The sequence below is a fragment of the Crassostrea angulata genome, chromosome 2 (genome assembly GCF_025612915.1).
Source record: "Crassostrea angulata isolate pt1a10 chromosome 2, ASM2561291v2, whole genome shotgun sequence".
In the NCBI taxonomy this organism is placed as follows: Eukaryota; Metazoa; Mollusca; class Bivalvia; order Ostreida; family Ostreidae; genus Magallana; species Magallana angulata.
This window is the reverse complement of record NC_069112.1, coordinates 64119169-64133001: the sequence shown is the minus strand read 5'-3', so window position 1 is coordinate 64133001 and position 13833 is coordinate 64119169. Positions and strand designations below refer to the sequence as shown.

General features: G+C 34.8%; 2 pseudogenes; both read right to left on the bottom strand.

The window, feature by feature from the left end:
- Window positions 1–13833, bottom strand: part of LOC128174683 (uncharacterized) — a 131508-nt pseudogene that overhangs the window by 60639 nt on the left and 57036 nt on the right.
- LOC128172740 (uncharacterized) lies at window positions 5525–8365 on the bottom strand (annotated as a pseudogene).

Below are 13833 nucleotides of genomic sequence, written 5' to 3'. Positions count from 1 at the left end.
CTTCCTGGTTATTGACAACTCATTGCATTAGTATAAATTTGCCTAATCAAGCAATGGCGGATGAATACAATAAAGTGCAAAGTAAACATTCACTAAAATATTATTTAAGTTTATCGCTTACATTTTGATTGGAGACTGTGCCCGATAGAAATAAAATTTGATATGTAATTTATTTGTTATCGGGCATGGTCTCCAAAATAATTGTAAGCGATAAACTTATCTAGATATTTTGTTGCAATTAATAAACACGATATAAATGCAGTTGGTTTGGTCAAGCATTTTTGATAGCACGTGTTGTGGCTTTGTTTGTAAACAGCTATAGCATAGGTAATCTTGTTTCAAACGGGAATTGAAATAAATAAAAGTATGTTTTATTATTATAATTAGGGACACACTGTTAATGTATTCAAATTATAAGCCTGTGAAAATTGTGCATAGATTTTTTAAAGCAGAAAGAAAATGATTTTTTTTGGAACTTTGAAATTTCTTTGATTTTTTGTAACCATGATGAGTTATTGTATTATAAACGCAATTACCTATTTTATAACGAAATATACTGATTATTGTTTTAGAAACAGCACAAAACATAATTCATTTCCTTTTTTATTCTAATATTATTTGATAGTACAGTACAGAAATTCAAATTATTGATATCATTCAATATAAAAGAAAATGTCAGCTCGATGCCTTTGTGGCCGTTCCGGCCGTTGATTCATAATTCTTATTTGATTGTAATTTTCTTGCATGTCTGCATAGTTATGTTGCATGTTGACATAACTAGCTAGCATGTCAACATATTTATCTTGCATGTCAACATATTTGATAGAAAAATAACTTGCACACAAGGGGCAGATATATGCCACCATACTTTCCCTTTAGATCTTTCCAAACTAAAAACCTACGGACATCATTTGGAGTGCATGACAATAAAGTTGGAGACCCAGGAGAAGCTTTTAAAAATCCAAGAAAAGATTCTACAAGACTGTTTCTTTCTTTACACTTTAAAGAAGTAACAATTTTCCCGTCCAGTTCCAAAAGCCTCCTATCTATTACGTCCCAGTCAATCTCAATTTCTCCTGGATTATCCTGCAATAAAAACCAGATGCAGAAATAAGTCACACAAATAAAACCTTTAAAGCAAACAACGGCCACCTCAAACCTACATTATCCAACACAAAACCGTTCTTAGATGGAATCTTAACCACCTCTTTTTCACCGTTTACACCAATTCAAAATGACCCTACAGAATTACCTAACAACTTTGGTAAGGGTTCCATCATAGGAACTATTATCGTACACATGACCTTTTGCTGCTCGAGTAAACAAATAATAGGAAAGATCAATCCAAAGGAAGGAAAAACGGAAGGGTTGATTTCCTTTCTAATATCTTGACAAAAGACATTAATACCTGTTGATAGAGGAGTTGCACAAGGTGTAAAATGTTTTAAAGGCATACACTCTTTTGGACTCATTGTATTTGAATTTTGTGCCATTAAATCTATTGCATGTGGACCATGTGCTGTCTCCACCAACATCCATGTCTTTTGGCTACGCATAGTGTCTGCTGCACTTAAGATTTTAGAAGGTTTATCTGCCTCATTCAACTTTGAGGACACACATGTTAAGCGTAAATCAATATTTTTTGCAACAATAAACTGAAAAAACATCTTTTATGATATCGTTAAGCTCTTTACATCTCTTACCCTGACTACTCCAAGAACCAGTAACAGCCATGCTGTCTGCGTATACATCCACTCGTGAATCTTGCACCATACTACTAAGAGATAACAAAGACCTCAAGATTGCATCTGCCTCCTTAACATGTATTGACCTTACATCATTTTCTGACCAATAATCTCCTAATACTAAGTCTTCCTCCCCAAATCTTACACACGCACCATATCTAAATCCAGAAAAATCAGTATAAAATGTGAAATTCCAATCTCCATTTAGAACAATCCTTCCACTTATCTACAAATCTCCAATGTTCAATTTCCTCTTTTAGGGATCCAGAAATTTGTACAGACCTACTATTTTTCAAACCTTGAGAAATTCCAGCATTTATTTTTCTACAGAACAACTTACATCCTGGGATTACCAGACTCATAGAAATACACTTTCTAGTAAATCTTTGCAATATCTTGATATCTACTTCCTTTCTTTTTAAAATTGATTCTCGAAGATCAATGAGTTTTGTTTTTTTATCATCTGGTAATATGTAAGCTTCCCTAACTGAATCAACTAAAAAACCTAAATACCTCTTACAACTTGAAGGATTTAAAGAATATGTATTCAATGCTAAAGTATAACCCAACCTTGTCAACAGTTCAACTAAACCATATACCAAACTCCTAGCCTCCTCATGAACTTTCACATCATTTACAGAATCAGATCCCCTAGTAGCAACAAACCTATCATCTATGTACAAAGAGTTACTCACAGAGAATGTCCTAAGATAAAAGGTAACACACATACCTGTGAATTGGTAAATAAAGGCTGAAGCCTTCCAACCAAATGGTAATGTTGAATACACCATGAAAAATCCTCCAAACTGAATACCAAAAAATTCCTTAGACTCTTCATCTATTTGTAAGTGACTGTAACCCGATTTCTCATCACACGTAATCAACAAAGCATTTTTATCTACCAAACGATAAATATCTTTCAGTGTCTCTAACCGAAAAGGCAGATCCTTAATCCATAAATTAATATAACGTTCATCATGACAAAGATGGCTTACTTCGTTCTACAGTAAGGGGCATAACCACTCTTTGGGGTTGACACTCACCCACTCTACCTAAAAGATTGTAATGTTTGGGAGGCACATTCGAATCGTAATATTTTCCCTTAAAATTTCCTTTATATGATTGAAAGAAATCAAACACATTGACACCATTCTTTATCCATTTTAAAACATCGTTGTTTTTGATGTAATCTTATCCATAATACACTCCCAATCCGGTACAAATGAATGAATCTGACCAGAAATGAACTTACTTGGATCCCGTATTGGTAAAGCGTTAATATCAAAATGTAAATCGCCATCAATTACTTCCTCTGCTCGAGGGGAATGGATTGCAGGCTACGCAATTCTTCTTGCAAGTGTAATCCATGCTGGTTGGTCACTTATATTCATATTCATGGGATTGAAACCACTATTTAACTCCCAAAATGAAACCTCCATGAAGGATAGAAGTTCTGGAGCAAACTTCATTTTCTTAAAAATAATAATTATGTGATACATGTATAATGTAAATTTCCAACAATGCAATCAGCATTAATTTCACCTGAAGAAAGAATTCTTCTGCCTGCAATCCACGTGACGAATAACTAGGGTGTCAGTGTCCCTCGGATTACAAGACAAAAGAATTTATTCTTATAGTACAACTACATCTGCAAACATGATAGTTTATACCAACCAAAACTTCATTAATAGAAAAAGTATTAAACAGATTTTTACAATTTGTAAAATATCACTTATACATAGGCGTCGGAACCGGGGGGGCTTAGCCCCCCCCCCCCCCCCCCCCCACTGTTTTTGCCAAGTTATACCTAACCATTAGAAACATAGCATGATAGAGGGTTCAGCCCCCCCACTTTTTCTCGCAGGAAAGATTATTGTTCCTAAATTTAGCTTGAAAGATTGAGAAGTTAGATTCAGAAGCATACTAGCCCCCCCCCCACCCCCCCCCCCCCCCCCACGGATTAGGAATTTCATGATTTTGGAAGGAAAAAAAATGTGGGTAAGAATTTTTTTTTTTTTAAGAATAGGTATACTAGCCCCCCCCCCCCCCCCCCCCCCACGGATTAGGATTTCCATGATTTTGGAAAAAAAAATATGGGTAAGAAATTATTTTTTTTAAGCATAGGTATACTAGCCCCCCCACCCCTCCCCACCCCCCACGGATTAGGATTTCCATGATTTTGGAAAAAAAAATATGGGTAAGAAATTATTTTACTTTAAGCATAGGTATACTACCCCCCCCCCCCCCCCCCCCCCACGGATTAGGATTTCCATGATTTTGGGAGGGTTTTTTTTCTCAATATTTCTGAGGATTAGTCTAGCCCCCCCACTTTCAATTTGCTTCCGACGCCTATGTTATACACATCTATACCTGAGAAAAATATCATACATGTTGCTGTATCAAGAACAAGAACATGAACATTATGATCTCATCTACTTATTTCCTTTAGCCAACTTCATTTTCTCGCAATCTTTTATCAAATGCATATTGCTGTTTCAGAAAAAGCAAGGACCCTTAGGACGATAATGCCTATAGCCTTGTTTACCCCCTCGATTACCTTGGTTTCCATATCCAATATACCCCCCCCCCCACCCTCCCCCATATTGAACATATTGGGGTACACGCTGGACATCATAGGATACAAAGATGGTTGATAAGGATATAAACCATTCAACGGGGACTCTGGTCGTTTTTATGTTTTAACATATTCATTCTTACTCTCAGCTTTGCTTAAGGATGACGTTTACTCAGAATGAGAAAAAATCCACTGATGATAATGAAAAACCATCTATTGTGTGTTATAGACCTTTGCTTGTATTGTTATTTTTCACTTTCAGAAAAGTAGGTCAATGACCTACTTTTTGAGTTAATGGCCATTGAATATTTATTGAAAATTCAAGAAAAATCCCATAAAATTTTACACTACGATTGAGATTTTCTTAATTATAAAAATATTACAAATAATTAAACACTTTAAAAAATAAGATACAGTTTACGAATGGTAATGGCACTAAATAAGTACACAACATTAAGATTTCAGCATCAATTTTTTAAAATAATTCAGTCCGAATTTCCTCTATCCGTTTTCAAATCCTTACCCATTTTTGATTCAATTTTACAAATAATTGAATGATGATAATACAAAAACATTTATGATATTGAACTACTTATATTGACCTTATTCTGTTGGCTTAAAATTAATATGAGGTCAATGATCAAAATTTTAAGAAATGATGTTTTTTATTGTTTTTAAGCATTTTTCAATATTATTATTATTCGGGCCATAAGATTATTTTAATGAATAAGTGAGGTAAAACCAACGGAAAATATGCAAAATTACGTAGACTTAAATATAAAATCCTAACTTTTAATATTAGACTACTGCCAAAAAAACTTCTAGCAGAAAACAAAATCTACAAAATTTAGTCCGAATTTCCTCTGTTTGGCTAAAAGTCAATTTTTGTTTGAGCATAATTCCATAATAAAGTAAAACTATTGAATGTTTTGTCAATAATAATTCATTTCATAAATACTTTTTGTGTTTAGAACAAATTTTACTCATTACATTGAACTTTTTAACAATTGGAATTTGAGAACTCAAACCCTGAGTAAATAACACCCTTAAGGTTATTCTTTCAAACACTTAGAAATTGCTTTCGAAATTGCATCTGCTTCTTTCCCACCTAACACAGACAAACACAGATTAGAAATTTGAAGTTTTGACTGATATATGTTGGTTTCCTGTACAACTCTTCAAACATGTCAGCCTCCTCATTGTTTTATTTCCTAGCCGCTTTAGACAGTTCATCAAGAGTCAGCAGGATTAAAGCATTGCTTGGGTCATCCTGCAGGCATAGTGTCATCACCTTCTCTTTAAACTCCTGGACCATCTCCCCTTTTGACGTTTTTTCCAAAGACAAAACCCTCTCCTCCAAGGTTGTATCAACATCATGCTTCCTTTTTTTGGAAGGTCCTGCAGTTTCTTAAGGTGCTGGTGTACTACTTCCCCCTGTGGATGCACTAGTGCTAGAGTCTTAAAAATATGATGTTACAACAGGCTTTTAAAATAAAATAGCATACTGCATATTTGCTTTATATGTGTCGGCAAAATTAGGTATTCATATATAATTTCAAAATTACAGATGTATATCATATATATGTACCTGTATTTATCTACATGTATGAATTGTTTTATGCACATTATTTAGCATGTACATATATAAAACATACCGTTGAATCATCTAATGCCTTGGTTGCCCCACTTCATTTGCAAAAATTATCAAGCAATGCAATAACCATCTTGCCTCGTTAACGTCAATATCTTTTCCTGTTTTAATAAAAAGAAATTTTATATCACAACAAATTCTTTCTAAAGATACCAATACGAGGGTTGTCCAAAAAGTTCGTGGACACATGTAATTTCATTCTAAATAACGACGCTATATTTAGAAAAGTATTAAAATATTTTAATATAGACTATAATAATGCATGTGTATAAAAATCAGAACAATGTTTATTCTCTTAATGTAGTTATCACTACAAAAACATTGCCTGTACAGGCCGCATTGCCCAGTCTGACGGCTACACGACGTTTTTATAACGTCGTACGTAGCGCGTTGGTTTCTGTTACTTTTCAACGTAGTCACCTTTGCACTGCAAACACTTCTCACACCTTCTTAGCCATGAATCGAACACATCCGATTACCATTTACTGTCGATTTTAGATACAATGGTTCGAGTAGCATGTTTAAGTTCATCAGAATCCACAAATCTTACTCCTTTTAGCTGTGATTTGATGAAAGGAAAAATTGCAAAATCCATCGGAGCAAGATCCGGACTGTATGGCGGGTGTTCAAGAAGATCGAATCCTAGGAGTTCGATTTCCAGACATGTGGAAGCTGCCGTATGTGCAGGTGCATTATCTTGGTGTAGGATAATATTTTCAAGGTTCACAGCCATAGCAGGGCGTTTTTTCTTAATTGCCTTAACTAAGTCGCGGCGTAACACCTGTAATAAATAAAACCAATGTGTCGTTTGGTACACTGTATGTGGCTTTAGAATATGTGAATTTATTCATATATATAGTAATTAAACAAATCAAAATTAAGATTAGAATGTCCGGGTATTAAATTTATGAATTACAATATGCTATATGTAGCGAAATGGACGTTTTTAAATATGTAATTACAATTTAAATGTGATGAAATTGGTAGTTCTCTACTTGGAGTAGTATGCAGCATTCACCGTCTGACTGGAGGGTACAGCGTGGACCAAAATCATTCCGTGCCGATCAGCAAAGAATATGTGCATTCGTGTACCCACGGATTTCGCAACCTTGCCTTTTTCGGTGCTGGTGAACCCTGGTGTTTCCAAATGCTGGATTCTGTTTTTGTTTCTGGATCAAAATGATGCAGCCAAGTCTCGTCCGTAGTAATGATTTTGTCAAGGCACTTCTCTCCTCCTCTTTTGAAATTCTGTATGAAAGCCTTGCATTGTCTGCATTCGTCTTTTTTGTGCTCAACGGATAAAAGTCTGGGCACCCATCTTGCGCAAACACGACTCATACAGAAGTCTTCAGTGAGGATATTAAAAACCGAAGATTTGCTAACATCACTTCTTGACGCGACTTCTCTTAACGTCAAACGTCTGTCCTTCATGACAATGTCATGAATGCGGGATTTCGTTATATCGTCACAAAGCAAAGGCCTTCCACTTCTTTCAGCGTCCTTTAAATCGCAAACTCCATCCGAAAATCGTTTGTGCCACTTGTAGACTAGTGATCTTGATATGTTTCGATGCCTTTTTGTGTTCTCCATCATTTCTTTCGTTTCGATCGGTGTTTTCGATTAATGATGGCGCGCTGTTCCATGCGATCCGCCGACATCGCTTTTTCTGGCGTTATCAAAGACATGTTCTTGCCGTTAACTCCTTGAAATATCCTCTGCTCAATTAAAAACGGCTTTAAATGACCTATGAAAATGACGTTCACAATTCTGACTACGTCACAGTTGAATATTTTGACGTTTTACCTGTATTAAAAATATTGTTAATATTCATATCTTAAAACTCAATCTCGAAGTTTGGACAATTTTGACAATGGGCCGTTCGTGCTTTTCGCGACACTTTAATACAGTAAAATTTAAGTTTAATTTTAATGAAAACATTCAAAACCACTTTAATCTGATTTGGAATTTTATGACAAATATTTTGGTATACAATATGCATATAAAAACCCGTTTAAAATAACAAAAACGCGATTGTCCACGAACTTTTTGGACAGCCCTCGTACATGTATTAATCACAACATTTGCATATCATAGGTTAATAACTCTTGAAAAGATTTAAAGCTTTATTTTCCAACCATCACATAACCACTTAAATAATTATTTAAAAAACTTAACCCCTACCAGCCAGTTCCAAAAGCTTAATCATGTTTTCCCCTGCCAATGAATTGACTATATTTTCTATAGCATTTTCCAAGACGTCTGTTTCCTTTCCTTAGAAATACGCGCAAATTCGTTTAAACCCTCTGGCCTTCCTCCTCTGACCTTCTTTATGACAGGTAAGAGCTTCAACCCTTTCAATGAAAGTCTCTTCCGTAAGATAGTAGGCTGCACCATCTATAACCAATGTACAAAAATAAAATATCACGCATGTACGCATCAAGCAGCATAACTCTAATATAACTTAATAACTCAGTTATGTCGGTTTTTTTGATAGATATATTATACTAACATATGTTCAAATATAGTCCCGTAAAATCTTAATACGAACTTAATGATGAACAAACAAGTTCAAACTTCAATTCGTTTATCATGCATCAGTCTACATCTGGTCTAGCTAACAAAATCATAAACCGCACGTGCAGCTTGCCGCCTCGAGAATCTGCAAACGTGTCTCAAAGCTATTCCTTATATATATGCTACCCCTTTCACTAAAAGGTTATCTTTCATGCAATAGCTTTACACATATTTTTCGGTAAACCACCTAGGTTCATTACAATAACTTTTTTTTAACAATTACGGCTCACCTAGGCCGAATATATTCATACCACTCAGGTATGTGAAAATATTGACCACCTACGTCAAAAACGGCACCTAGTCCTAAAAGAACCAACTAGGTTCTGCCCCCCCCCCCCCCCCCGGGCAATAAAATTTAAAAAATATTAATTACTTTTCCTATACTTCGCTTCGAGTACAGCTCCGTAGCATGCAGCATGGATGTCTAAAGAATGAATTATACGTCACATGTACTTCCGCTTGGGTATTAACCAATGAGGCTCTTAATGTGCATGTCCTTTTTAATCGTATCGGTTTTGTTTGTTGGCGAGTATAAGTTAGGTAAATCTTAATTACTAAGATTATTCATATCGCATCATGTAGTCACTAATGGTTCTATGAAAATAATTTTATAATAAACATGTACAGAAAAATATAAGAACAATATAAGTTTCCATCTTTAAATATTTTAGATAAAACGGAGTGTGAATAGTTCAAGGAATTTTTCCGAACAAAAGGCTTCTGCAAGAAAACACGTTACGGCAGTCCATCAAAGTAACAATGTTACCGGGTTGGTGGTGGATATTTTATATATAATATGTTTGTGAATAATCGTTGTTATATCTCAATAGGAAATTCACAACCCCCGAGAAGAAAGACGCAAATGGAGGAGAGGGCCAGAAAAAGAGAAGAGAACCCACTTCTCTCTTTGTATCTGGCATACATAAAACATAAGGATTCAGAAATCAAAACCACGCATTTATGCTATCGTTAATATCTGCGGGTTAGCAAGTCAAAGTTCTGCTCATTAAAAAAAAGTTGACACTCTTGGTGACTTTGAATTTATAGCGTTTGAGCGATCATAGCGTTTGAGAACAAGATCATTGGATGGTTTTTATTGTATTTGTCAGTAAATAATTGTTAACAATTTTTACAGCATGAAAAAACCTTCTAGAGTACTATTGGCAACAAATTTGTTTCTGGCAAACTATTTGCTACAACTTTGCAGCAAATTCAGATTTCGTATGCAAATTAGCTTCTGGCAAACTGTTTACGGCAACTTTGCAGCAAGTTCAGATTTCGTATGCAAATTAGCTTCTGGCAAACTGTTTACGGCAACTTTGCAGCAAGTTCAGAATTAGCTTCTGACAAACTGTTTGCTGAAACTTTGCGGCGAGTTCAGAATTTGTATTCAAGTTAGCTTCTGGCAAACTGTTTAAGGCAAATTTTGTGGAAATCCTCTGGAACAAACATGCATGCATGCCACACAGCTTCAGCAGCAAGAACTTTGAAAATGCATGTCTGCATTAAATGACACATTAAAATGATTCACTTTCATAATTTATATTAATAGTTATCCATTATAGAAAAACGACTTGAATTGTAATATAACAAAAACTTAATTAGCTATAATTCAATCTTTAACATGCATATATGATCATATCAAAACAACTACGATCAGAGCATCGGGATATATTTTTTCCTTTTATCTTTACTTTAACATGTTTAACAGTACTAATTTTCTAAAATACAGAAACCTTTTCGTTGGGTGACACAAAAAACCCAATGTTGATGCATCATGATGAAGAAAAATCCGACATATTTGCAATGCGCTATATTACACAAACTTCAGATGAAAAAGAAAAACAAAACATGGGTTAATTTCAAATATGATAAAAAAGTTTTTGAAAGCTAACACACAGTTTAAGTGAATGCTAATTGTAATACATTAACAATCATAACCACCTCTACATTGTGTGCAAATCTTTATAAGGGGTGAAATTATACACAAAACCCTTTTATAAACGTAGTTGATCACTGATTACAAATACAAAGCTCACCGAGACAAATCATCATCTTTATGAGACCACCTTTAATATATCATATTTTCATACTTAAATGAACATCATTTGTGCCCTGAGGTATTTCAAGTAAATAAGCAAAATGTATTAGAAGATATCTTTGGACAGAGTATATATCTTAACAAAAAATTGACTTATTACAATGGTGCATCATTGTCACGCAAAACCCTTTTTTCTGTATAGCTCGTTTGTACGTGTGGGCTTCTGCATTGACTGCATGATTAAATTGGGAATCTTTCATTCCCAATTTATTTATGGCATTATTTCTGGTTTCAAGTAATGACAGTTATCATATATATGCAAGGTTGTTCATTTTTTATTCATCCTTAAATAGCTAAACAATTATGGACATGCACAAATGTATTGTCAATGTGTACCGGTATAAATGCCTTTAGGAAAAACGTATAATGTTATGTATGATAAAAATTGCAGGCATAACGCAAGAGATTGATTTTCATCCCGACCAGCACGGCCAATCTCCTGCACTACTTCCACTAACTGCTTCGGAGCACCATATAGTATTACATTGTTTGTACCAGTTATATCTATCCCCATTTCCAGGGCACTGGTTGCAATAACGATTCTCAATGATCCATGTTCGTTGCAAAGGTCATCCAGTATTTTTTCCTTCTTTGCATCTGGATGAAACATCTCACAGAAGGAAACGCTGTCTGGAACCTCTGAAGTTATATAACCGTACATTTTTGAGACATCCCGAATGCTTTCACAATATATAATAGTTCTCGGCAATGAGTCTGATCGATGCTCCAGGCTATGCCTAGGTCAACAAAATTTGGAATTTTTTTTCATGTTTGGTTTGTCTGGTGACAGTCGGATCTCAGTTGCATCACTAATAATTTAGGACTTTGCGGACTCTTCTGCAAAATTTAAGGGTGCAGGTTGCACTGAATGCCAGAACTGATGCAGAAGGGAAAATGGAACGAAGTTCCCCAACGTAGCTGAACCATTTTCTGAACGCGTTTCTGTCATCATCATCCTTCTCATCCTTAAACAAAATAAAAATCCAATTACAGTCTTGTCTTTAATATTAGGTTAACACATTTTGCTTAATATACATGTACTTTATATGCAGTGTCTAACATATTTCAAACACAAGAGCTTGAGAGGTGTCATTAGCTGGTATTGTAATTGAAAATGAGTTTAAAACATGGCATGTGTTCTATTGAATTATAATTACAAATGTAATATTTTTTAAAGCCGTTAACATACATCGATGCTAAAGACTATTTATAAATGGAGTTGCTAAACAAAAATATTTACTTACCAACATGCAATTGTGTGAAACTCGTCCACAACAATGGTTGAAACATCAAATGCATCGAGCTTGTCTCGGAATGTGCTATCCCCGACGAGCAACTCAGGGGACCCAAAGAGATAATCAAATACACCATCCCTAATGATGCGGTCAGCTTCTGGGGTGCCATCTAATAAAATAGTTATCAATATCAATATCACGATCAGAACATTAATCTCAGAATGTCAGTGTTATACATAAATCGGTGTTACTTTCATCAATGTTTACAAATTCATTAGACCAATCAGTACGTCGCGAAAATGATTATTTCTATCCAACCTATTTTTTTTTACATGTTTACAAGTTATGTTCACATAATGATATCTATCAAATAGATGCCATATTACCTCTATATATCGCTCGAATGTTTGGTATTTTTGAACGCCTTTCCACCTGGTCTTTCATGAGGGCAAACGATTATCTTCTTTGGCTCTCTCCCCACCGCTCTTTGTTGCGGAATCGCAATCTGGTACGGTAAACTCTTCCCGTAGCCTGTTGGTAACACGGCAAAACAATCCTTCTCGTTCAAACTGTACCTTAATATTTCTTCCTGTTCTTTTTTAAGATTTTAAACATTGAATAACTGGAGAACGTCTTCAGACGCCATTTTAAAACTTCAACCGAGTTGATTTTAGAAACACGAAGCTGATTGAATAATTCTGAAATGTTTATTCATATTTGAAAAGTCACACTGACATGACCCTGCATGGCATGTTGTTAGATGTTTGAGAAGCGGTAGCGGATTCAGAACGTCTAATTTTAATTACATTGGTAAATTTGTGCAATAAATGTGATTTATTTTTTTTACTGTCTTTGTAGGATAATTGTATTCCCTTTTTAATGTAATTGTCAATTTTATATAGGTTTTTTGTATTGGTAACTTATGTGTTTATTTTTCTAATACTTGTTGTTCTTTGTCTTACCAGATAATCCAAAAAAGTAGGGTTGGGGTCGTGCAATGAATGACTGCACGTCAGTATTTTTTTTCTGGGTTTCTTTGTTTGAATTCTTTATCTGTCAGGAAGTTAATAGGGTCATGTCTCCATGTTCTGACATCAGCTTGCAGAATTGTTCCACTTCTTCTGTCATGTCTTTGTAGTTGGTGTGTCTGACAACACCAGCTTTTTCAAGTCGGTCGAACTCATTCTTGACAATTGTTTTCAGGGGGATTTTTCTGCCATATATTTTGTTTAGTTTTTCTTGCAATTCACCGTTTTGTTGCATTTTGGAGTGACTTCCTTACCAGTGTAAAATTTCTTGCACTGAATATTTCTTTTAAGGATTTTTTGAAAACTTTTGCCGAACGTGAAGTTGGAACTGATAATCTGTATGCAACTTTTTTTTTTACCTCCTCACTCGTCGTAAATATTCATTGGAAGAGAATTTTTCTAGACTTATGCCGTTTGATATAGCAAACTGTTTGATAACTTGACCAGCATTCAGTGACATTGTGTTGTCTTTGATTCTTGTAATATTTTTTTTTTTGGCTAACCTAGTCCAGTAAATGGGGTGGTTAGCGGGCATACTAGCCAATTCATTTTCAAGTGCTTCTTTATTGATATTGTATGAATTGAATGGTTCATGATATTATTTGTTCTTTAAACATTTGTTTTTCTCATTCTGTGTTTTCTCCCTAACTGTGGTTTCTTCTCTTGTTGTATATCCAGTAGCCAATCTGTTCCTCTCATGTTAACTGAAAGATTTTTCCAAGCACAAAAATTAGTGGATATCGACATCATCTTGCGAAATAGCATTTTTTATTTTTTTCATGTGAATTTTGTACTTTCTCTTTGTTTTCTTTTCGCTTTTTTCATATGATAATTTTGGTGTTAAATTTGAACTTTGGGAAATAACTGTAGTGAAATTTTGCCCCGTTTTTTCTCAAATATGGGATTGATTGTATTCACCATTGT